This window comes from Mauremys reevesii, linkage group 11 (genome assembly GCF_016161935.1).
Source record: "Mauremys reevesii isolate NIE-2019 linkage group 11, ASM1616193v1, whole genome shotgun sequence".
NCBI classification, from domain to species: Eukaryota; Metazoa; Chordata; order Testudines; family Geoemydidae; genus Mauremys; species Mauremys reevesii.
The window spans coordinates 27999340-28025783 of record NC_052633.1 but is presented as its reverse complement, the minus strand read 5'-3'; the positions used below and the strand labels follow the sequence as shown (position 1 = coordinate 28025783).

The window sequence follows — 26444 nt, the reverse complement described above, 5'->3', positions numbered from 1 at the left end:
TGGGGGCCTGTCTAAGATTTCCAAAGAATTCCCCACCTTCATATGAAATGTTTTAGGGATTTGCATATGAAAAAAGGTTGAAAACCACTGATGTAGTTCCTTACATAAAGTGAATTTATCACACATGAAAGGTGCCAGGCAGCAGTGGAAATTAGAGTCTTCTATTTAACCAGTGAACAAGAACAGCACAGGGAGTTGTAACACCATAAGGCTCCTGTTACTGTTCTGCAAACATGCCTCAGCCCTGGCCTGGAGCCACCACCGTAGGGTGGGGTGAAATAGCAATTCAGTCTCCATGCTTCTACAGGCTATGGTCCTTCTGCTGACTGCAGACAGCTATACAAAATACTACTAACCACACTGAGTTTTTTGTAGCTATCTTATCCACCAGGAAGTGATCTCAAATCCTTTCACAAAGGATGACAGTTGTCAGGCATAACAAACCTGTGATTAGAGATTAAAACATGTCTCCCATTACTAGTGCCCTTAACCATACCGTCCCAGAACTATTGGCTTTTTTTAGCCTATTGTTACAGATTTAAAATTTCAGCTCTGCACATTATTCTTCCCATCTTCTTCCAAGTGCTTCATCATTTTATTTCAAAGTGTGCTATGTCTGCCAGCATGGAACACAGCCTTCTGCTGAGGGAAGTTTAAAACAAAAAACAAAAAAACACACATCAGAGAACTATGTCAGCTCATCAATACATATTCACTTCTGCATATTCTGAAATTCTATTCACCTCTTATTGCCTTCTCCACATTGCCAAGAGAAAGGACTGCCAACATTTAAGTCTCTTCACAACCTCTCTGCTCCAGCTGGTTCCCTCTTTTATTTCCTCCAAGTAGGTCCTTTGGCTGCCATCAAATCCAGGTTTTGTACAATTATCCGAAGAGCAAGATGAAAGTTTTTGTTATTGGCAGCTTCAGTGGAAATTAACTTATACAACAAGAGTTTGCTTTTTTCTTAGCAAGACAAAGCGTGTGAGCTTTTTTTTCGTGTGCAGTAATACAGAATCAACATGCCTTCTAGGCATGCAAGGTAAACTTTGATACAAGTCTGAGTGAAACTGCTAAGAAGAATTGATGTTACTAAAAGGTACTCTTTCAGATTTAGATTCTGACGCCAGCACTACTGAACACATCACTGATGAGAAAAATAAAGCTTTTCTTGAATCCTGGGGAGATTATTCCATGCTTATTTTATTTCATTTGCAGGTGCCTCTATTTTAGTCATCTAGGCTTCCTCACGGCAGAGTAGGTTCTGCACTAGAAGGCACCTACAGATACAATGAAATAATCTCCCAAGTATGTGAGCAAAGTTTATATATTTAATTTTGGCTACCAGAGGGGTGCACAGCCAACCTGCAACATACTGTACAGAGTATTAGTGAGCTGCACATTAGAAGCCTGATTTGGGGGGTGGCGGGGGTTGAACCTAACTTCCCTGCAAAGCAGCTGACCCTGCTAGTATTTTGCCCACCACTTCGCATGCCCAGGTAGAGGTTTTGGGAGAAATTTGGTTAAACTCAAATGGGAATTTCAGAATAATAGTGTGTCAAAATTTCCCTGAGGTTTTATGTTTTTTGCTTTTCTCCAAAATGGCTTGGCCTCCAAGCTTCATGTTTCGCTTGGTTTGTCAGTCTTGCTGAAGAAAGGTACTTTTTTGTATTTTTTATTTGAGGGAGGAAGCACAGGGTTGTTGGGGAGGATTAGTGCATGGAATTACTATGATATAAAAAGTTAAATGTATACAAATAATGTTTAAGGTATATAAACAATATAAAATAACTCCAGGTTGCACTGTAGCAGATGCTGGCCTGAGCCAGAGATGGAAGGTAGGAGATCCAGGGAAAATACTGAGGGACAGGCGGTATGGAAAAGCTAGGTGGATAGATTATATATAGTACACCAGTATTATTATTATACTGCCTTTATCTGTAAGCTCTTCATCATTAACATAATTGGAAAACAGAAACATCCAATTTAAATATGAGCTAATGGGGATTTTGATGCATCTTGAAACATATTCTTTGATGTAGTCAAACATTTTGGCAATCCATTGTACAGTAGTGTGTATGGGGGAAGACAGTATTAACATGTTGACGTCTGCTTTCAAGCAAGACTTTTGGATATTGCATGAAAAAATGTAAGTAAGTGTGCTTACTTCAGGGTCCCTGTGATTATCAATGGAAATAGCATGGCCATCAAATTCAGTTTGCCTCATTTTCTTACCAAGTTTCATTCTGGCAAGCTGATGGAGTAAGACTTCATACTGTAAAAATCTATACCCTCTCAACTTACTTTCACACAAGGGGAAACAAATTAAAATAGCATTGTCATTACTACTTATTTCTAAATTACTAATACTTGTCTAAAATAAACAAATGAACTTCACTAGTTAAGTCATCTAACATGACTCTTTAGCTACTGTTTTTTATCCATATAAAATCAAAAAGTCATATTATAATCCCGAAAGTTAATGGTTGAATATTTCTGTGGGCCTGAGGCACATGCAGCCAAATAAAATGCAGGCAGGCAGCAAGTTGCAGCATCTACAGTATGGTTGACTGAAGCCTGGCTTCCTGGAATGTATTTTGAAGCCTTTTTGCTTTTATTGTGTTTGGTAGCCTTTGGTAGCAGTCGGACTGGCTTTTAGCTTTTTGGGTGTGTGTCACGGAGTTCACTCACCGCTAACTGCACCTCCTGCTGGCCATCCTGGGAGTTAGCTCTGCCAGGCATTGCACTCCTCCTCCAGCAGTGTCTTCCCCCAGGCTGTCTCACCCTGCAGCCCCTCTCACTCCAGGGACTGTAGTCTCCTCTTTGTGATTTGGCCCAGCCACTAAAGTTCTCCCCTTCCAGGGAATTCAAAGTCTTTCCAGACCCGCTGGCTCGCTGGCCTCTCCAACACCATTGCCACTTCCCAGTGGCTAGTAGAAGAACCCAGGACCACGCTCTACACTGGGTTCCAGCCCAAGGACCCTATAACAACCAGCCAAGATCTTTGCACAGTCCTACCCCTTACTACTGTTTCCCTGGTCTTTTTCCTACTTATCAGGCCTCCCAACTCCCTCCACTGGAAGTGGCTGCAGGCTGCAGCCTACTTCCCTGCAATCCTTCCACCACCACCACCCCCAGCCAGGTTTCTGGCTTTTCCTGTTTCTGCATAGGTGAGCCTGCATGCAATCAGTTAGTCTCGTGCTCCTCTTCCAGCCTGGTGAATTAATTGGCCAGTCTGCCCATCTTAGTCCGTTCCAATCCTGTGCAGTATGCCCACCCCATCACAGGGTGGTTGCCCAAAGGTCTGCAGGCATCAGCTGAGATCTGGAAACCAAACCAACTCATATATATGTTACTTTATTGTTCACAGTGGGTGTTAGACTTGTAAGGATGTGTTTATTGTTTAGACTCTATAAAATGCTTGTTAGCTGCTGCATGCATTAATCTTACAATGTCTGTATTCCATGCTACAGGGTAAAATATAAGTTGGTTTTATAATTGTAAAAATGTCTGTTCTGAACTTGTGGACTCAGACAGGAAAGAGTGGCTCTCTCCCCCTCTCTCCCGTACTTCCAAGAGGACTATCAAAATTAAGTTGGCTATTGTAGGACAAAAGCTCTGTTGATTGCCTCATCCACCCTGGGAGAAGTATGTGCAGAAGGCCTTGTCCCATCGGTTTGACTGCTGGAAGAGGGAAATAAAGAAAGTTGACATGAAGATTTTTCATCTCTACTATTTGGACTCTTACAAGAGCTGGAGCTAAGAAACAAAAAAGAAGAGATCCCCAGGATCAACCTGGGTTAAGCCTTGAAAAGTCATTCAATGCTGACAGATTACTACATCTCTGTCACCTTTCGGAACCATAGACTGAACTCATTTGTGCATATATGGTGCCTGCTTTGACCTGTAAATAGCTCTCATATCTTTTTCCTAGTTAATAAATCCTTAATTAGTTTACTAAAAGATTGGCTACCAGAGTTGTCTGCGGTGTGAGATCTAAGGTACAAATTGATCTGAGGTAAGTGACTGATCTCTGGGGCTTGGGAGCAACTTGAATATTTTGTGATTTTTGGTGTTAAGTGACCTTTATTAGTAAGTCCAGCTTGCCTGGGTGACAAGATAGACTGGAGATCCCCAGGGCACTGTCCGTGACTCCATGGTAAGATTGTTACAGTGATCCATTCTTTATGGGGTTGGAGAAATCTAATTATAGAACATACCACTAGTTTGGGGGGGGGCTGCCCTGCTTTTGACAGTCTGCTCTGAGGTTGGTGCACCACTTTAAACAGCATCACAGCTCCATCATTTGAAGATATTTCAGAGGGTACTACATCTCCCTCAAAAAATATGACCGCATGCACTTAATGCACATTGAAGTAATACCCTCCTCCTATATCACGAAAACAATTTATTTTCTTCTATAATTTATCAGTCATTGGTATTGTGGTAGTGCCTGGGAGCCCCAGTCATGGACCAGAGCCCTGCTGTGCTAGCATAACACATGACACAAAGACAGTCCCTGCCCCAAATATTATGCCCAACTGTAGGGCACTTCACCCATAGCTGCAAAGTTTTATTAAGTTCCACATGTGACACTGTATGACCATAAAACTTCGGTATATAGTCACCACACCCTGCTTCAAGCAACGGTGGGGCCAGGACATGCACCTGTACAAAGCTTGGCAGCTGTGGCTGGGTTAGGTAGAAGGAACTCTGGAGGGCATAATATTTAATCAACCTTAGTGCAGTAACTAAAAACAGTCTATTAGTGTACCTGTGCACAATTAGAAGCTTTTTCTTCTGTTAGTTCATCTATGTCAGCCCCATTCGGGGGCACCAGAAAAGGCGGGTGGGGAGACCATGGCCCCACCACTTTTAAAAATGGGAGGGCTATGCCTTCCCACTTTTTACCAGCCATAAGGGCATGCGACAGGAGGGAGGTGGCAGAGAGGAGCAAGTGGGAGGTGGGGTTTTGGAGGGAAGGAGCGGCACGGGGGCGGGGCATCAGGGAAAGGGGTGGCATGAGGGCTGAGCCTCAGGAAGGTGGAGTGGGGTGGGGGCAGGATCACAGTTCGGGTGTGCCCTCCCCACTTTTAGAGTGCTTCTGTCACTCATGGTCCCATTACACTTTAAAATGGAAAGCTATTTTTGTACCTAGAGAGCTCAGAAACGTTCTAAAAATGTGACTGTACATGCTGAGTTTGGGTTGAATTTCCTGGTATCTAAGTGTTGTTTACCCAGAACAAATCAAGACACACCCTGATTAATACAGAATGTGATACAGCTTTGCAATAAGCGAAACATTTGAATAAATTATGCTTTTTCCTCTCTTCTCTATCCCCCAGCATATTCTTTTGCAGACTTGCTCTGGAACTCATGGTGACAAATCTCTTGGCAATGAGACTGTTTTCCCTGCTATGAAACTCAGCCAATTCAGCTGCTCAGAAAATCCATCCTTCAGCCCTTTTGGAAAAACTGCTGTGACAAAACTTATGAATCTTAACCCTACCAATGGCTTTCAGCAGTTGAGTCACTGGAATTCAGATGGAAAAGTGAGTTTGAGACATTGTTTAAATAAGTTATAAAGTAGAGTTGTACTGTACTGGAAGCATTTATTTCAAAGAAGAGGCATGTGGAAAACAGAGGGATAAATATTCGTTAGAGAGACAGCGTCAAGAGTGTATCATAGGACAAAAGGCTTGACTTGAAAAATAAGTCAGCATAAAAGACATGAAGAAAGCAGATGATTAGTTTCTTATAAGAAATAAATGGGTCATAGGAAAAGTGGGTGAGCATTACTTCCTGCGACATCAAGAAGGGGGGAAAGTCTGATGTGCACTTCTGGCCATCAGTTCTGAAGCAGAACTCTCTCTCTGTATCTTTGTACCGCCCTCTTAAAGCATAAAGTTATTCTCTCTTCCTAATGAGACTTGCCCCCCCTTCCTGACAGGCATTTGAAAAACAGAAATTATAATGAGATACAGAAAAGAAATACCTTGGTGAAGATAGGACCTATGCTTACTTTCTGGATTATCCCAAGATGATAGAGAAAAAATGGATCCAAATGCTTAGTACCAGCTTTCTGCACAAGTACCAGTGTTGTTAAACTTGTTACTTTTATATAGAAACTAAAATCAGCATCAAGATGAAAAGCTGCAAGAACTTTGGCCCACTACTTCCTAAACACACACGGCATGTGCAATTACCACTACAAAGCCTGTTCCTGCCAACTTCACTACAACTGGATCAGGCCCACAATACGCGGCATTCGCCGGTAACTGGACTAATAAGGAAAAAGGAGAACACGTTAGAAAAGAAACAGTAAAGCTTAAAATCTCTTGCTTTGTGTCTGGCAACTTTAAAAGCTAGGAAACACTGTTTACAGAATCTAATGCCTGGCTACAGCTGGTTTGTATCAGAGGAAAGGTCATGAACATTTGTTAAAACACAAACATAGAATTTCCAAAAGCTTATGTGCCTAGTTTCCCTCTGCAAAATGTTGCTGTAACTGTCATACTCCTCAACCTTCCCTTTAGTTTGGCAAAGCTGGGCCCATTTTATCAGTACTAGATAAGAAAGCTTCTCCCGGGGAGGGGGGTGATTCAAGAGGTTCTATTGAGCAGCTGTGCATGATTAATAATGTAAATATGCTCAAGAGGCTCATTCAATCCCCACTGCACTAGTGCTTAAGCATTAGCTACTCTCAGCAACTGTTCAAATATAAGGTGATCTTGCAACCAGCAAAGAGGTTTTACAGAAAGCAACAAATTCTAAAAGTAATATTTATAGCAGTGTCGTCTCCTTTTATAGCAGTCTCTTAAAACAGCTCTTTTGGAAGAAAACTAAAGATGCAGGCTGAGTTTTCCTTACTTGGAGCCATTTGGAATATTCCACAGGCATTCAGGAAGTGAGGGCTTCTCTGGTTTTCATTTTCTTGGACAAGAAAAATATTAAAGTTGCCTTATCCAGTAAGAGCAGCTTAGGCCTAGTCTACACAGTAACTTGTAATCCAGTTAGTGACATGGTTGGCTCTACAGTATGGGCCTTATTCTCATTCACTCTAAGGCCTCTTCACACTGCCAGAATGGTGTAAAGGGGCACTAATATAAATCAGAATCAGGCCCTCTGTGTCTACTCACGGCATTAATAGTAATAGTCAGCTAATGATCATGGCAATTGACCATGGGTTGCCCTTGCCAGCGGTCTAGACAACACATGGTTTTCTTTCTGTACTCGGGTCATAACACTTATTTTGCTGGGTAGAATGGAGCCCCTTGGTACGTCTATACTGCAATAAAAGACCCGGGATACAGCTGCAACTGGCCTGGGTCAGCTGGCTCTCGCTCAGGCTCCAGGACTAAAAACTGCAGAGTAGATATTTAGGCTTAGACTGGAGCCCAGGCTCTGAAACCAGTGACGGGGGTGGTTCTCAGCACAAACCTCTCAAGCTTGAGTCAATTGACCCGAGCTCTGAAACTTGGTGCCATGGTTTTTTTATTTCAGTGCCAATGTACTCTAAGTGTGCCTGCCTGTGTAACCAGATGGGCTGAAACTGTTCCACTCCACAGAGAGCTGAGAAAAATCAGCATACATTGATGGCACCACTCTTTTGCGTGTCTACCAGGCACTTTATCCCCCACCACAGCCCAAGTTTCCCCAAAATACATTGATACAAACAAAAGGCAGCATGGTAAGTTACAAAAGTAATGTGCTATACAGATTAAAGAGTCCTCATAAAAGCAAATGATGTTATTATACTACAGTTTTACCTCTGATTGGTTAGAATCCAAGCCCCAAGTTGGAATTCTGCAATAATAAATATTATGGTAGCATTTGTTCTATTCTTATCAGGACACTATGTCCGAGAATAAGTCTTTTAAATTAGAGATCAGATGTTCATCAGTCACTCCAATATTTAACATGTTTTACAACATTATTTAGCTCCTGAGAAGTGGTTTAAATGCTATATACAGTAGAACATCTTTTCCAAGCCAGTAGAAATAGTGTTGCCATAATCAGAGAAACATAGTCTATTACTTCATATGTCCAAAATTTGCTATATCTGACCTAAATATATTGGACCAGATCCTCACTGGTGTAAATGGGTGTAGTTCTGTTGAAGTGAGCAGGGCTGCACCAATTTATACTAGCTGAAGAACTAGCCCAGAAAACTGTCGACATAAAACTTCAGCACTTTTCTTTGAAGTGCTTTTAAAATAGTCAGATTCACAATGTCTGTGGGGAATCAACATCTTCATTTTACAGAGGAAGAAAAAAGCATAATAAACAGTTAAGTCGTTTGCCCAAGGCCACAGGAGGAGGCAGGGTGAAAGCTGGGATTAGAATTTAGGATGGCTCTCTTACATGCCAAGTCTTTCCTTAATTTAAAAGTGTCTCAATACAAAGCTAATTTGGAAAGGTAAAACCATTATTTCAAATGTATGAAACTGTACAGTTTAAATAAAAATTACTAGTTAAAATACCTTTAATATTTAGCAGTTACTAATATTAAAATAATAGCTTAAGGCAGAATTCTTCTCTATGGTGCTCCCCTTCGATGAGATGTCACTGTCTCAGTGATCATGTGCATGATGTCATTACCTATATAGAGACTTGCCCTTGAACCTTACCACCACCATCCCCGCACCATGAGAGGTCCTTTCCTGTAATGTGCAGAGCAATTCCTGGAGATGCTGAGTGCCCACAGTTCCAATTGACTTCAGGGCCTCCTGAAGTTGCTTGGAACCTTACAGTATGAAGGCCAACATCACTACAATTTTTTTATTTATTCTGACTCTGGCAGGTACCGTAGCACAAAGTAGAATTGCCATTTATGGCAACTCATGATGGGACTGAATCAAAACCGTTGACCTGAACACCCAAACTCTGGGGAAGTTAAATCTGAATATCATGGCCCAGGCCATTTCTATTCTTTTAATACTTTGAGCTACTAGTGTTCAGTTCTTAAAACCATCACTGTTCTTTTAGCACACTCTAGTGTTCACTGCAGCTCTGAATTTAGACACAGCAGTAATGATATCATTATAATCCAACTCTCTATGAAAAAGTACCTTCATACTTCAAAGAGAAGGCTAATGATGTACTCCATTGTAGAATCTTCTTACAATGCAATATCTGTTCCTATGAAGGGGACTAATGATGCAAGCTCAATTTTAATCTGACTCATTTTAAATCTTCCTCATTCAGTCTGGGAATGAGGGACTGCTTTTCATTTACCTGAAAAAGGAAATAGGCCTTAAAGATCAGATAATCCCTAAAGAACTCATTCTCCCTTCCAAACATAATCCTTTGAAAAATGTGTTCCTACTAGTGAAAATTAAAATGTAAGCTACTGTTTCTTTTGAACAAAAAACAACTAATGAATGAATTATTTACCTACAATACATTGGCCAATTATTCTGTGTCAGTCACATCACTGCCTAAATGATGGGATTATTAAAATGTGCAGCCTTTCTTGTCTCTTATTTCATTTAATGCAGACTGCAAGTCCAACCATTTTTTACAGCACTCTTCCCCTCCCCCGCAAATCACAGACTACTGGAAAACTTGAAATGGGAAACTTGGCACTTATAGGTTGTTTATTCTACAATTACTATTTATTATAACAGAAGTAAAGGACATTTAAGCCCAATCACTAGAGTTTACAAATAGCGGATTTTGATGTAAAAGGTTCATACTTGACTTAGAAAAGTGATGTCCATGTTGTCTGATATGACTGAGAAATGTAGTATATAAACTATCCTCAAGCTACACATAAACGAACTTGAATTTTGACCGTTATATCAACATGCATGTTGTATCACTGGAATTAGCCGTTATTTATGCTGGACAGCCTTCAGCATACAGTCATAAAGAAATATAACTAGGGATTAGTATAAGAAGAAAGACTGATAGAAAGAAAATATTTTATTTTAAGAAAATAAGTAATCTACTGAACTCTAAAAATTAGGATTGCCAGGTGTTGGGTTTTTGACCAGAACACCCAGTCAAAAAGGGACCCTGATGGCTCCAGTCAGCACTGCTGACCAGGCCGTTAAAAGTCCAGTTGGGAGCGCAGTGGGGCTAAGGCAGGTTCCCTACCTGCTGCGGCTCCCTGCGACTCCAGGAGCCACCTGAGGTAAGCACCGCCCAGAGCTTGCACCCCTCCCCACCCACACTGCAACTCCCTGCTCCAGCCCTGATCTCCCTCCTGCCCTCCGAACCCCTCGGTCCCAGCCCAGAGCCCCTCCTGCATCCCAAATCCTTCATCCCCGGCCCCACACCAGAGCCCCACACCCGGCCCCACACCAGAGCCCGCACCCCCAGCTAGAGCCCTCACCACCCCTGCACCCCAACCCTCTCCCACAGCCTGGAGCCACCTCCCGCACCCTAAACCCCTCATCCCTGCTCCACCCCAGAGCCTCACCTCCTCCTACATCCCAACCCACTGCCTCAGCCTGAAGCCCCCTCCCACACCCATAACTCTTAATTTCTGGCCCCATCCCAGAGCACGCACCCCCAGCCAGAGCCCTCATCCCCTCCTACACCCCAATTCCCTGCCCCAGCCTCGTGAAAATAAGCAATTGCGTGAGGGTGGGGAAGGCAAGTGAGAGACAGAGGGGAGGATGGACTGAGCAGGGGCGGGGCCTCAGAGAAGGGACGGGGCCTGGGCGGGGCCTTGGAGGGGTGGGACAGGGGCATGCAAGGGTGTTCGGTTTTGTGCAAGTAGAAAGTTGGTGACCCTACTTAAAATCCAAAGTAAAACATTAAGCATATTAGAGTAGACATATTGGGCCAAATTTTGCTCTCACTTATACAACTGACTTCAATAGGGTTGCAGTGGTACGATACAACAGGCCAATTACTCGCCTTAGTCACACCAGTCAGCTCTTCTGAAGTCAGCTAATGAAAATGATTGAGCTCTTTTCAGTACACTAAAGTAGGCTTTAGTTTTGATGAAACAGGCATTTACAAAAAGTTGTGGCTCTTGCAATCAAGATACAGTGGGTAAAACCACAAAGGCTAGCAAGTTTTTCTACAAAGTGTGAATTAGTTTAAGAAGAATTTGCATTCCATGTCTGGAAGGATTTACATCTGTGGCCTTCAGTGACTACATATTCAAAAGAAATTTAATTCTCGTCCTTACACATATACTGTAAGCAAAGTTTATTTATTGGAACTCCAAATGCATTCACTCCAGCAAAGCGCATGTTTCTCCAGAACTGCATATCCAATCACGCAGTGATTCTACATACAATAAATATTTATGTATTAACAGTATGTTCATATGACTCTCTGCAGTATATACAAAAACATCTTTGTGGTTATAAGAAACTTCCTTTGTTCCTGATTTACAAAAAGCAGGTTACGTGCACTTACTTTCTACAATGAGTTTTAAAGAGACTTGGATGAATTCCTTCTGACCACAGAACACTCTGAAAGCAACAAAACCACCATGTCTCTGCTTCATAAGGTGACTATAAGGTGGGAGGAAATGGAACTAGAGACGCCAGACAAGGGGACCCAATCTCAGTTGTTGCTCTCGCCACGTTTTTGGTGGGGAAAGGCACAGCTAACACATCCATAGGCGGCAGGTTTGTATAATTTTTGGTGGGGCCCAAAATGGTGGTGCCCCCCCGCTCCCGCCCTGTAAGCCGATATAAAATGAAGCTACAACGCGTCAGTGCCACAAGATTACAAGGGTCAATTAAAAGTGGAAAGTCAGAAGCAGCACTTGCCTACTTCAATATACAGTATTATATTTTGTTGCATCTGTTGTGATGAAGTGGGAATGTTCTTAATATTTTCTCTGAATACTGTGTGGGTGCCTCAGTTTCCCCTGCAAGATGCCAACTGAAGGTGTTGGGGACAAAGAGATCAGGTGGCCTCCTTGTCCAGAAGAGACACAGAGGCCAGAGGAGGGAGTGTCAGTTTGGAGCTGGCTGGGGAAATTGGGAGAGACCCAGAACTTGGTTCTGGGCTCCCCACCCCCCAAGATGGACCTGACAGAGGGGTTCTGTTTTCTGTACCAACAAGCTCTGTTTAAACTGTGTTCCCGTCATCTAATAAACCTTCTGTTTTACTGTCTGGCTGAGAGTCACATCTGACTGCAGAGTTGGGGTGCAGCGACCTCTGGTTGCCCCAGGACCAGCCTGGGCAGACTCACTTTGGAAAGTGCATGACGTGGAAGGGCATGCTGAATGCTCGAGGTCAGACCCAGGAAGGTGTAAGCTTCTTGCCCTGGAGACAGTATGCTCCGAGAGAGGAGGCTCCCCAGAGTCCTGACTGGCTTTGTATGGAGATGTTCCAAAGCATCACAGCATCCCCTTCCACCGTGCACGTCCCAGAAGTCCGCACAGGCACTGACACTCCCTCCTCCGGCCTTTGTCTCTTTTCCAGGCATTAAGAGGCCACCTGATCTCTCTGTTCTCCAACACCTTCAGTTGGCACCTTGCAGGGGAAACTGATTTGGGAGAAATGAAGTAAAGCTGCCCAAACCGAGCTTGAGCACTCCTGAATTTTGAGGTGTTCAAATCTGGAAGGCAGGTGCTGGGGGTGGAGAGGGCTGTGGGCTCCATGGGGAGCATGGCAGCAACTGTCTGGAGCTGCATGGAGCCAGATACGCTGGTCTGAGTGGCACAGTAAGCAGTTTGGGGTTGGAGAAGAGGTAGGGAGTTCCGGGGGCAGTCAAGGGACAAGGAGCAGGGGAGTTGGATGGGGCAGAGGTTCAAGGGGCAGTCAGGGGACAGGCAGCAATTGGATAGGCATGGGAGTCTAAGAGGTTTATCAGGGGACAGGTAGGGGTGCGGTCCTGGGGAAGTTGGGTGGGGTCTCAGGAGGGGCAGTTGGGGACAAGGAGAAGGGAGGCTTAGATAGGGGCTGAGGTCCCAAGGGGCAGTTAGGGGCAGGGGTCTCGGGAGGGGGTAATTGGGAACAAGGACCAGTGGGGCTTAGATAGGGGTGGAGGTTCTGGGGGCAGTTGGGGCAGGGGTCTGGGAGGGGGCAATCAGCGGACAGAGGCTGGGATTCAAAGGGCTCTGGGCTGCTGGCAGCCGCGGGGATCCCAGAGCCCTTTAAATCCCAGCCCCGGCTGGGAGTAAGAGGACTCTGGGCTGCCTGCAACCGCAGGGAGCCCAGAGCCTTTTAAATCCCAGCCGGGGCCGGGAATCAGAGGGCTCTGGGCTGCCCGCTGCGGCGGGGAGCGCAGAGCCTTTTAAATCCCAGCCGCAGCCGGGAATCAGAGGGCTCTGGGCTTCCCGCTGCAGCAGGCAGCCCAGAGCCCTCTGATTCCCGGCTGCGGCTGGGATTTAAAGGGCTCTGGGCAGCCCTGGCGGCGGCGGCGGGGGGGCGCTCTAAGCAGGGGAGAAAAAACATTGGTGGGGCAGAGCCCCTGCTTGGGATTTATTCATGGGGCTAAAGCCCCAGAGCCCCATATAAGTCGGCGCCTATGAACACATCTGCAACCTGTGCAATAGGCAGCACAGTCCAAAGGCTGTAGTATGGACCACTGCCTACCTGTATACTTACCCCACATCCTGCTTCCAGGTTAGAGGGGAAGATTCAATCTCTTAACAACCCTCGTATCAGTCCCTTGCACACAAAACCTGTTTTGACGATGAAAAAAGATTTAGGGGTCATGGTAGATAATCAGCTGAAAATGAGCTCCCAGCATGACACTGTGACCAAAATAGCTTATGCAATCCTGGGATGCATAAACAGGGGAATCTCAAGTAGGAGTAGAGGGGTTATTTTACCTCTGTATTAGGCACTGATGCAACCACTGGTTGAATACTGAGTCCACTTCTGGTGTTCACAATTCAAGCAGGATGGTGATACATTGGAGAGGGTTCAGAGAAGGGCCACAAGAATGATTAAAGGATTAGTAACATGCCTTATGGTGAGACTCAAGGAGCTCAATCCATTTAGCTCAACAAAGAGAAGTAAAGAGGTGACTTGATTACAGCCTGTAAGTATCTACATGGGGAACAAACATTTAATAACGGGCTCTTCCATCTAGAAGAAAAAGCTATAATGTGATCCCATGGATGGAAGCTGAAGCTAGACACATTCACACTGGAAATGAGGTGTAAATTGTTTGACTGTGAGGGTAATTAACCGTCAGGACAATTTACCAAGGTTTGTGGTAGATTCTCCATAACCGACAATTTTTCAATCAAGATTGGAAGTTTTTCTAAAAAGTATGCTCTAGGAATTATTTTAGAGGAAATTCTATGGCTTTTGTTACACAGAAAGTCAGACTAGATGATCACAAATGGTCCTTTCTCACCTTGGAATCTATGAATCTATGAAAAAGTTGTCTCTGCATAGGAAGCCAGAATTTCCCCCTTTAAAGACAAATATAGTGTTTGTTTTTAAGGACACACAAGAACTCTATGGCAGCAGAAGGAACAGAACCCAGGACTCTGGACTCCCATTGCTGTGCCTTAACAATACTTCCTCCCTTCTAACCCAAATTATTATTTTCCACTCTGTTCAGATGTAAGTTGGGAATAGATTCACCAACCGCAGGAGGGCCTCTGGGGACAAGGTCAGGGTTACAGAGGTTAGGGCTCCCCAGGCTAGGATGGAGGGTAGCAAGGATCCCTAAGCTAGGATTAGTTGAGGCTAGTCAGGTTCTCTGGTCTAGGGTTAGGGTTGGTTCCCTTAGGGTGCCTCAGGCTGCCTTGAAATGGGAACCAAAATAATTGTATACAAAGAAGCCTCCTTGGTGGGCGTATACTGACATGTGGTTTAAGTTTACATATTGTAAGTGTAAATTTAAGCAAGGAAATCAGAGCTAGGCATCAAAAAGCCCTCACTTCAATCAAAAAAGACCATTTGATCAACAGCTGGAATCTGTGCAGCCCTTTATCCAATACAGTATTACATATTGGAAGCCATTAGTGTCTCTTATTGCTTCAGCTACAAAAAGCTGTTTCAGATTTTTGTAATGTTTGTACACCTATAGGAGTGTTAAAAATAACAGAACAGAAAGGGGGGCACAAGGAGAGAGATGAGCTGCAAAGAAATCTAAGCCACGGCTTGTAACATACATCTTAAAATTCAGAGAAAAATCTTATTACAACAAATCCTCCAGGAGCTGCTCACCCAGCAGAAAGTGGGGAGGTGACGGTGAGATCACTTACACACTGAGAGCATGAGTCACATGTCTTCCACATGAAACATTTTAAAAGAGGCCTCGGAATCACAGAGCACTTTTTTTTTTTTAATTTGGGCCTAGTGTGTTAGTTTCTTTGTCAAAATAGGAAAATGACTCATTTATAGATAGCATCTCTTCTTAGGAGCATTCTACATTACCAAGATGTAGCTCTATCGCCATCCTGTGACAGATATGCAATTCACACCTACTTGAAAAGATCAGATTTTCCTTAGTTCCATAGTTAATAGGAAGCTATCAGTTTAAATATTGTGATTCAGTCTGAACACAGTTTATCTATTATTACAATTAATACCTTAGATTACTGTACGTGAAAGAGAATAAGCTAATTTTCCTCTAATCTATTTTTTTCAAGTTGTCTAGTCAGCTTTATTGTTTACCCCTATAAAGTCAGATTCCAATTTTGTTTGTGTGGCCCTTTAACACAGCAATGGGGAGAGAAATAACATTAAAAGACAGTGAAGTTGCATTGTTAAACTACCAGAATTAGCAGGAGATTCAGGGGGATTGGTGTGGCACCTGAAACTAATTCAGACTCGCTTTTTTAAACTGACAATTGCAAGTATATTGTGCTTCTTTACCTGACACTTAAATAAACACCAAGAATCACATTCTGTCCTCCATCACAACAGTATGTCAAATTCCGCCCCCTAAACTGAACAGGAGCTACATACACGTCCAGTGGCAAAAATGACACCAAATGGAAGCACAGCAGGGCAAAGCAAACAAATGGACCATGTCTATGGAGCCTATTCAAATCTAAATACAACTCCCTCTGCCAGAGTAAGTGTGTCAGGACAAGATAGACAAAGAAAAGACCACACCTGAGATGTTCTTTTGAAGACAAACTGTAACACACAGGCCCCCTAGGCCAAGGGTCCACTGTTCTTTGCAAACAACTCGTCTCAGACCTGACAAACAATTTATACCAAACACATATCTTGCAGGGTATATATCCATAAAGGATCACATGTAAGATACCTATAGAAAGGTCATAACCTATCAAGACTCAATTATTGTGAGATTCATGTATGGGTAATATTTAATGTAACTGTATTGAAAGTGTGCTTTATGGAGTAAAAGTTAATCACCAGGGGATAGAATGTCTCAGTGATGGCCCATTCAAGTAGAAGGAAGCTGTCAGCCTTGCTTGTTAGTGGTGATGTAACACAAGGCCAATTTGTCTAGCCTTACTCCATCTCAACTCTATCACTGGAAAACTAGAGACAATTGCAAGCAATTGAAACCACTTGCACGTTAAAAAAAGGAACATTACAACCAACAAAATCACCCTGCCTATGAATAAAGACAAAAGACTGTTTCAGTATAACAGAAGGTGTGGAAAGGCACTCTCTATCCATTCACAAAGGAAACATCTTGTGGAGCAGTGGTGTTTCCATACAAGTTAAGGTCCTGGTCTGCAAGAAGCTCTGCAAGAAGACAGAACTTTGGAGGGGGAAACCTACTTTATCAGATAGGAAAGGTAACGTTAATAAGTGTAGGCCCTAGTTCACATGTTATGATATTGTTTTGTATAGTAACTATATTTTTCCATCACTCTCTTGTTTTTAATTGAATCTCTACTCTTTCTGAAGCCTTCTTTTGTTTTATTACAAGTGCTGTGTGGTTTACCAGTGTAGTGGTTTCAAGTAAACTGTTCCTTTGGGATCAGAGTAGTCAGTGTTGGGGCTGGATGTCACAAGTGAGTGCTTCAAAGGGTCTCAGACACTGGGGTGAATCTATTGTTAGGCTTCAAGGTGAAGACAGGGCTGGCATAGCTCAGAGGAGAGAGCTTGAGAGGTTAACAGGCTGGACGTGTTAGGCAGCTAACACCCAACCATCAGGGGCAAGGTTCTCTCTCGTTAGAGGCAAGGGGTAACAAGATGATGCATAGTCCTGGGTTCCCTGAGAACCATCACACAAATAAATTTCCCCTAACTGAATCTTTTTCTTTTTCAGTCTCCTCTGAAGTAGCATGGCACCACTGTAGTGGAGTCTTAGTGTTTTCCCCAAACCAGAGCTTTTCCTTCCCTAGTATTCTGGATTTTCACCCCTCCAGGACTTCACAGGCTTTTCCCAACTCAAAATCAGAAAATAAACAAAAATGGGTTCATTCATTTACCTCTTTATTCACGAAAAGGGCCCTTAAGCCCTCTCAGCTCCCTCTAATTCTCTGTCTGTTCTCAGGGAAAGGAGCTCTTTCTATACCTGGCACACTTCTGAGCTGGACACATGGCATACAGTCCTAGCTGCCCTGGGAATTGCATCTCCAACCTACCCCCCTCTCTTTCTTCCAGGAAACACAGGAATGGGGAGATGCAGCCCTTGAGAGACGTAACTGGTCTTATGTACCCACTGCAAGGGGTTACATTAATATTTTTAAAGGCATGTTTACTTACTGAGCACCTTATACAGTTCTATAAAAATGTGTCAAAACAGCAAAAATAGAATAATGCATAAAGTCCTCTGAATGCTAGTGTAACCCTTTTCTTGCCAGCAGTAAAAGGAGCCAGGTTCAAATACTTAGGGGTTCCTCTTAAAATTAATATACATATCAGCTCAAGCCTCCACCCAGAATCTTGGGAAAACTAAATTCCTTTCCTGGATGCCCGTAACAGACAAACTTCCCCTCTCCCACGTTTCAAGTATGAATAAAACAAGGAAAAATGTATTCAAGGGAAAAGGAACTTCACATTAATTTGGGAAAACACAGCAACAATAAATCAAACAAAAGTACAGCACCCACTCTCACAGTACCTTTGGCATGAGTCCTTCATCTGAGTTTCCCCACATGAGTGTGAACCTCCAATGAACAAATATCCCTTTAACGCATCATGTTCCCCCTTCCCTCTCTGCTGTATCCCATCAGAGTTTATTGTCAGTGGTTAGCAAAGGTCCAAAGTCCAGGAGTACACTCAGACAGGTCCATCTCCAGATGCTGGGGGAAGTGCTGCCTGGTCCAGTCCAGAGACACCAATTAGACCATGTCAAGGTTTCCTCCCCACTCTGAACTTTAGAGTACAAATGTGGGGACCTGCATGGACCTTTCTAAGCTTAATTTCCAGCTTAGACCTGATAGCGCTGCCACCAACCAAAAATATAGTGTTTTGGTACACTTTCCATTCCCCCCAAACTTTCCCTGGGGAACCCAAGACCCAAACCCCTTGGGTCTTAACACAAGGGGAAATAAACCATTCCCCCACCTTTCCCCTCCCTTTGTTACCCTGAGAGGCTACACTGATCCAAACTCCTTGGATCTTAAAAAACAAACAAAGAGGAATTCACTATCCCCCCTCCCTTCCCCCACCCCCACCAATCCCTGGTGAGTCCAGACCCAATTTCCTGGATCTTAAAACAAAGAAAAATCAATCAGGTTCTTAAAAATAAAGCTTTTAATTAAAGAAAAAGAAAAGGTAAAAATTATCTCTGTAAAATCAGGATGGAAAATGTATTACAGGGCACTTAAATTTATATAGCCAGAAAAAAACCCCTCTAGCCTCAGGTTCAAAGTCACAGCAAACAGAGGTAAAAATCCTTCCAGCAAAAGAAACATTTACAGGTTGAGAAAACAAACATAAGACTAACACGCCTTCCTGGCTGGGTACTTACAAATTTAAAACATGAGACTGATTCAAAGAGGTTTGGAGAGCCTGGATTGACGTCTGGTCCCTCTCAGTCCCCGAGAACGAACAACCCCCAAACAAAGAACACAAACAAAGACTTCCCTCCAACAAGATTTGAAAGTATCTTGTCCCTTCATTGGTCCTCTGGTCAGGTGTCAGCCAGGTTTACTGAGCTTCTTAACCCTTTACAGGTAAAAGAGACAATAACCCTTAACTATCTGTTTATGACAGACCGCCTAACCCAGCTATTGTGATTACAACTCTAGTGGTGCTGAAAAGGAGGGTCTTTACCAGAGATCACTCAGTTCTATCACTGCACTATAGAACCCTTGTCTTTCCCTATGGATTGTGTCCAAGCTACACAACTCAGTAGTGCAAGACTGTGATTTTTATCGTGACCCCTCACTTAGGGTATGTCTACACTACGGGATTATTCCGATTTTACAGAAACCGATTTTTGGAAACAGATTGTATAAAGTCAAGGGCAAGTAGCCACAGTAAGCACATTAATTCGGCGGTGTGTGTCCATGTACCGAGGCTAGTGTCGACTTCCAGAGCATTGCACTGTGGGTAGCTATCCCATAATTCCCGCAGTCTCCCCTGTCCATTGGAATTCTGGGTTGAGATCCCAGTGCCTGATGGGGCCAAAAATTTGTCATGAATGGTTATGGGTAAATGTCATCAGTCAATCCTCCCTCCGTGAAAGCAATGGCAGACAATCATTTCGTGCCCTTTTCCCTGGATTGCCCGGGCAGATGCCATAGCATGGCAACCATGGAGCCCGTTGAGCCTTTTTTCACTGTCACCATATGTCTACTGGATGCTGCTAACAGACGCGGTACTGCAGTGCTATACAGCAGCATCCTCTTGCCTTTGCAATTTAGCAAAGACGGTTACCAGCTCTACTGTACCGTCTGCTCCTTTGCAAGTTGACAAAGACGGTTACCAGTCATACTGTACCGTCTGCTGCTGTCATGGGTGCTCCTGGCTGGCCTTGGTGAGGTCGGTTGAGGGCGCCTGGACAAAAATGGGAATGACTCCCCAGGTCAATCTCTTCTTTAAGTTTTGTCTAATGGAGAGTCAGTCCTGCCTATAATATCAGGCAAGCCTACTAAAGAACCAGAGAGGCAAACGGCCGCTCCGGGTCAGAGCCCCAGACATCCCGCAGAAATGATGAGCTGCATGCCATTCTAGGGGGTGCCTCTGCAATGACCCCATCTGTTGCTTCCCTCCTCCCCCACCCCTCTCGGGCTACTGTGGCACTTATCCCCCCATTTGTGTGCTGAAGTAATAAAGAATGCATGAATAAGAAACAACACTGACTTTATTGCCTCTGCAAGCAGAGATCAAAAGGGGGAGGAGAGGAAAATTGGCTTACAGCAAGTAGAGTGAACCACCATTCTGCACTTGCTCAACCTATAGCTGAAAATGGGAATCTGTGACAAGCACTAGGATAGAAGCACAGGCAGGACTGAATCTCCATTTGTGTGTGGGCCTTTGGTTGACACTGGTAAAATACAAAATGTCCCAGGATATGTATGTTGGGGGACAGTTCTAAACGGCAGCTTAATTTTTTTTATTTGCAGCAAAATGTAGAGGTCTAAGTATCTGATTGTGAGCCCTGGTAGCAAGGGGTAGGCGCGACCGCGCGGTGCTGCTGACTGGGAGAGCAGCCTGAGGCAGAAGCCTCCAGCTGCCATGATATTCCAGGCAGGATTGAATCTCCATTAGACAAAACTTAAAGAAGAGAATGACCTGGAGTCATTCCCATTTTTGCCCAGACACCCCCAGCCGACCTCACTGAAGCCAGCCAGGAGCACCCACGGGACGATGATGATGGATGCCAGTCCTACTGTACCGTCTGCAAGGCAAGGCAAGGGGATGCTGCTGTGTAGCGCTGCAGCACCGCGTCTGCCAGCAGCATCCAGTAGACATACGGTGACATTGAAGAAAGGCGAGAAACGAATTTTTTCCCCTTGCTTTCACGGGGAAGGGGCTGACGACATATATCCTGAACCACCCGCAACAATGTTTGTGACCCCTTCAGGCTTCAGGAGCTCAGCCAAGAATTCAAATAGTTTTTGGAGAGTGTGGGAACTGTGGGATAGCTACAGTCTTCAGTCGCCCCTCCCTCCGTGAGCGTCCATTTCATTCTTTGGCTTTCTGGTACGTTTGTCTCAGCTCCTTAAGTTTCACGCAGCACTGTGTTGAGTCCCTGTTGTGGTCTCTGTCTGTCATAGCCTTGGAGATTTTTTCAAATGTTTTGGCATTTCATCTATTGGAACGGAGTTCTGATAGAACAGATTCATCTCCCCATATAGAGATCAGATTCAGTATCTCCCGTATGGTCCATGCTGGAGCTCTTTTTTTATTTTGGGACTGCATGGTCACCTGTGCTGATCAGCTCTCCACGCTGGGCAAACAGGAAATGAAATTCAAAAGTTCGCGGGGCTTTTCCTGCTACCTGGCCAGTGCATCCGAGTTCAGATTGTTGTCCAGAGCAGTCACAATGGTGCACTGTGGGATAGCTCCCGGAGGCCAATACCTTTGAATTGCGGCCACACTAACCCTAATTCGAAATGGCAAAACCGATTTCAGCACTACTCCCCTCGTCGGGGAGGAGTACAGATATCGATATTAAGAGCCCTTTATATCGAAGTAAAGGGCTTCGTTGTGTGGATGGGTGCAGGGTTAATTCGGTTTAACGCTGCTAAATTCGAGATAAACTCATAGTGTAGACCAGGCCCTAGATCATATTATGTATAGTTCTGTTATCCTTTAGTCACACAATAAGCATAATGAAATTCATTACCCCTTATCCCAAAATAATTGAATTTTAATCAAAATGTTTATACTGGGATGGTGGGTAGCAAACATGCAGATGAAGCTGCTCATTCTGTCTCTTCCTCCTGTTCACCCATAGATGGAAGCAGAGAGCTCCTTCCCTCTAGAGCCTCTGACTACACAAATTATGGCATCCCTGTTTCCTCTATCATCTGCCTCCTTTAGCCTACGTCCACCCAGAGCTGGCTCTCCCATTTTTGCTGCCCCAATCAAAAAAAAAAAAAAAAACACGCTCGGACTGCCGCACCCAAACTGTAAAGCAGAAACAAACAAACAAACAAACAAACAAAAACGCTCGGACTGCCGCCGCCCAAACTGCCGAAGCTGAAAAAAAGAAGAAAAAAAAAGCCGCCCGGACTGTGTCGCCCAAGAATGGATGGAATGCCGCCCCTTAGCGTGTGCCGCCCCAGACACATGCCTGCTCCGCTGGTGCCTGGAGCCGGCCCTGGGTCCACCTGTCACCAGGAATTTGTGTGAGAACTATTTGAGGACACCGGTGGGATTAGAGGTCAGTCTGCCCCTACCCTTTGCATAAAGCAGTTTCTAAATCTCATTGGCAAAAGGATTAGGCAAAAGAATAACATCCTCTGAGAAAGACACCATCATAAGGTGAATAGAAAGTGACATGGGTGGGCTCAGCTCTCAGTCAGCTGGTCACTACATATGTTCCCCTTCAGGCCCCTCCTCAGGGAAGGAGGTGGTCTATAGGGCTCAGGTCTATCAATGGAGAGATCTCTTAGGATGCCTAACCTCCTATCACATATATAGTGGCAGAGAACCGAGAAGCCCATCATGAGTTATACACTCCATGCAAAACTGTCCTTACAGGGCACTTTGAGACAACAGAGATGCATGGAGTCTGCTTACTGGGGCGTAGTGGGGGAACAGTTATAGTATTACTGTCTGGGATGTTGCTGATACAGACTTGTCTAAAAGAAATAGATTTCTGTGGTGCAGGAGAGTCTGAGCATTCTTTGAAGACATGGTTCATGACTCCTGTTCCACATCCCCATCCTCCATCTGCAGTAAGTCATAGAGCTGCACACCAAGCCACTGAAATGGGGAGAAAATGAGCTTCCTCTTGCACTGGCAGCCTCACATGGAGTGGTGGTGATAGTGGTGAAAATGCACACAAGGAAACAGGATAAGTGTGGTGATGAATGAGAGGACAAAGCCTAGGGACATGATGGAAATGGAGATCTCCAGGTCCTCAAAGGCTGGGATGCAGAAAAAAGACAGGCTTTGGACGGTGGAGATGTCTGATGGTCATGTGGACTCAGCTGTCCCCTCACAGCTGCCAAAACCTGGAGCTTTCCCCAACACTGTCTGTGAACCATTCACATGCTGCCATGACAGATTTCAGTGGGACATCTTGCAGAGTCAGGCACTAGTCAATGTAAATAAGGGCAGCAGAAATTTGACCCAAAATAAATTTATTAGTCAAAGAACACTACAGTGATGGAATGTAATGAAATGAGAGTGTGCAGTGAGAGGAGAGTGCTTGGGGAAGGATGGGATCCTACAGCATTTTTTTCAAGGTCCTTACTACATAAATCAAGTATAATGGTCAGCACAGGACACAGGGCCTTGCCTATTGTGAGGGTCAAGGCTGTGATTCCAACTATGTCTCCCACTTGGGTGCACAGAGCACTAACCATTGGATCTTACTGCCTCACTGACATAGGGGTGACCTCTACCGACTGGGCCAGAATCATACCCAGGTTTCCTGCAGGGTAGCACAAAGCCAAAACCACCCCACTATATGAAGAACCCACCTGCACAGCCACAGCAGTATCTGATATGGGCTGGGAAATGAACCCAAATTTCTTTCATGGCTACTCAAAGAGAAGAGCCTGGAACCTCTCAGGCGGAGCCTTTCAGTTACAGCTCTAACTGACTTTTGTTTCTCTCAGGCTCTGAAGGAGCAGTTCCTGGAGGCCAAGTCTACACCGCTGAAGCCACAGAGTATCACAGCAGAGGATAGGCCACCACCACTGATGGAGAAGCATAAACACCAGACCAAGAAGAGGAGCAATCACATAGCGGTCTGCATAGAGGCTAAGGGAGGATGGGCTTAGAACTTGAGTTGAACCCAGTCCTCTCGCTCCCTGAAGAGTGCCCTAATCACCAGGCTATGGGCTTTTCTGGGGTGGATCTTTCTCAGTCTTTCCTGGTGATTTGTACAAAATACTTGAATAGTCAGTCATTGAGCCAGAGAGAGACAGAGAGAGAGTGAGAATGAGAATGACTTTGTACCTTGCTAGTTAGGGCACTCACCTGAAAAAGATGGATCTGGAAAGAAAAATTTCAATTTGAACTTTAATGTTATCTCCAATAATCTGTACTCTTTGGCATCCACAGCTGTGAAGCACAATCTATGCCAGGGGTCAGCAACCTTTCAGAAGTGGTGTGCCGAGTCTTCATTTATTCACTCTGATTTAAGGTTTTGCATACCAGTAATACATTTTAACATTTTTAGAAGGTCTCTTTCTATAAGTCTATAATATATAACTAAACTATTGTTGTATGTAAAATAAATAAGGTTTTTAAAATGTTTAAGAAGCTTCATTTAAAATTAAATTAAAATGCAGAGCCCCCCGGATCAGTGGCCAGGACCCGGGCAGTATGAGTGCCACTGAAAATCAGCTTGCGTACTGCCTTTGGCACGCGTGCCATAGGTTGCCTACCCCTGATCTATGTGTATGCAACCACAGACCTGCTAGACTGGATAGATAAAGGCATACAATGTAACATGCAGGAATTTTGTTTGGAGACATGACATACCCTGGAAGAATCTAGGTGTACAAATCAGTAAATAGATTATTACAAAACAACTTACTATTCACCTATGACAGGCAGTTTTTCTCCAGTACTTGTGTTATGTGAAAATACTGGGGCCATTTTCCTTTGAGCAGCACTCTGAGATAAGATGCACCTAGCGACGTGAGTAATGACAATTCAATACAACTTGGTGGTTCTCATTTCAAATGCCAGAAGTCTAAGATGAGCAAAATGATATTATTTTCTTTTAATTGGCTTTATAGCGTTGTTTGTGAGTGAACAGAAATTCCCAAAGTATGCAAAATTTACAGCATTTTGTGGAAAAAGCCAGTAAAGCGAGAAACATCAAACAACTGCATTTTGGCCATGGCACGACATCAGTAATCAGTTGTGCCATATCCTGAGGCCACATGTCTTCCCACAGTTTAAAATCAAGGATAGGACATGCCTCAAAAGTAACTGAAAATTCTGCATCATAATCCCCAATTTTCATTTACAATTTATTATATTATAGGGATAAAGAGCAGTGACACAAAAGAATCCTACCTACTGACATTGAAAAGACAAACACTAAAGGTCCTTCTGTTTGCTCAGCATCTGTGAAACTCTTATTAATCTAAGTACACAGCATTTTGTTCTTTCTACTGTTACATTGCTGCAGCAGGCTTACCCATTGCATTTATCATCAAACCATCTTTGTGATTAATGACATTTTTGGTTAGTACTGCTTGGGATGGTCCATCATGAAAAGATTTTCCAGAATTTTGTGGTATCCTGGTCGTTTTGAACAAATACTGTACAAAGGCTCTTCAGAGTAGGCTATTCACAGTTATGCAAACTATGTACTTTCAAGAAAAAAAAAACATTAATAGGGTAGTCTTTATATGTTGTAAAGTCAGACCTTGAATTAACAAAAAATGCCTAGAGACGAGGCAAGTTATGTACAGAGCACTGACCATGTGTTTTTGAAGGGTGGATTTCAAAACTACCACCACAGCTGTTCAGCATTCACTGCTCTTATAGTGCAGGGCCATAAAAGTTTTCCACTTAAAAAAGCAGATTGTGACTCTAAGTAATTAAAGACAGATTAAAAAATAAGATGATTACACAACCTATTTCACTGCAGTTAGAGCTTTGAGGATCAAAATATGTAACTTCTAGACACATTTTTTAAATGAAACTTTGAGGAATAAAGCTGTCAGTTGATGCCTTTTAATAATAATTGGAGATATACCTATTGCCTAGAACTGGAAGGAACCTTGAAAGGTCATTGAATCCAGCCCCCTGATTTCACTAACAGGACTAAGTACTGATTTTGACCCCAGATCCCTAAGTGGCCCCCTCAAGGATTGAACTCACAACCCTGGGTTTAGCAGGCCAATGCTCAAACCACTGAGCTATCCCACCCCTCTGCACTGGGTCTTGACCCTTCACTCCTTTTTAGGATAAATGAGTCCTGTCATGCTTACCCTCAATAAAAATATGATCAGCAACTAGGGCATGAGAAAAGGGTTTGCAGGATCAGATCTTTGACTTGTATTTTTAATGAGGTTTCTTTTATTCCTAGCATGATGTAAAATGTGTAATTTATTGTCTTAAAAAACATGAATGGGGTGAAAAATGAGTCAGTGCAAGGGTTAAGGAAACAGAAGAACAGAACAGAAAAAGGGGAGAGCAGATAAAATGGGGGGAAAGGGCTGGTTACACTACACAAGTTGACATAAAGCAGCTTACGTTGACCTAATTATGTCGCTGTCTACACTACAGCCTTCCTCCTGCAAATGTAAGTGCCCTACTACACCAACATAACAACTCCACCTCCACGAGAGGCGTAAGGCTTATGTCAGCGTAGCACAGATACTGCATTACATCGCTGTTGGCTAGCTTGTCAATTTCATGGCATTAGCTGTGAAATTGACAAGAAAGCCTGGCAGCTAGAGCCCAGCTACCCCTCGCTCCTCAGGGGTGAGAAGTCCTGGGCGGATCCCCCTCCACCCCCCATTCCCTGGGGAGAGAAG

The 26444-nt window shown here is 43.9% G+C and overlaps 1 long non-coding RNA gene across 1 annotated transcript in view; it reads right to left on the bottom strand.

Moving 5' to 3' along the window:
• Positions 1-564: 564 nt before the first annotated feature.
• Positions 565-26444, bottom strand: part of LOC120375028 — a 39659-nt gene continuing 13779 nt past the window's right edge. The window contains exons 2-3 of the long non-coding RNA XR_005586400.1: positions 744-858; positions 565-642 (exon numbers count right to left, since the gene is read on the bottom strand). This is a non-coding gene — a long non-coding RNA (uncharacterized LOC120375028). The remainder of the gene's footprint in view (positions 643-743; positions 859-26444) is intronic.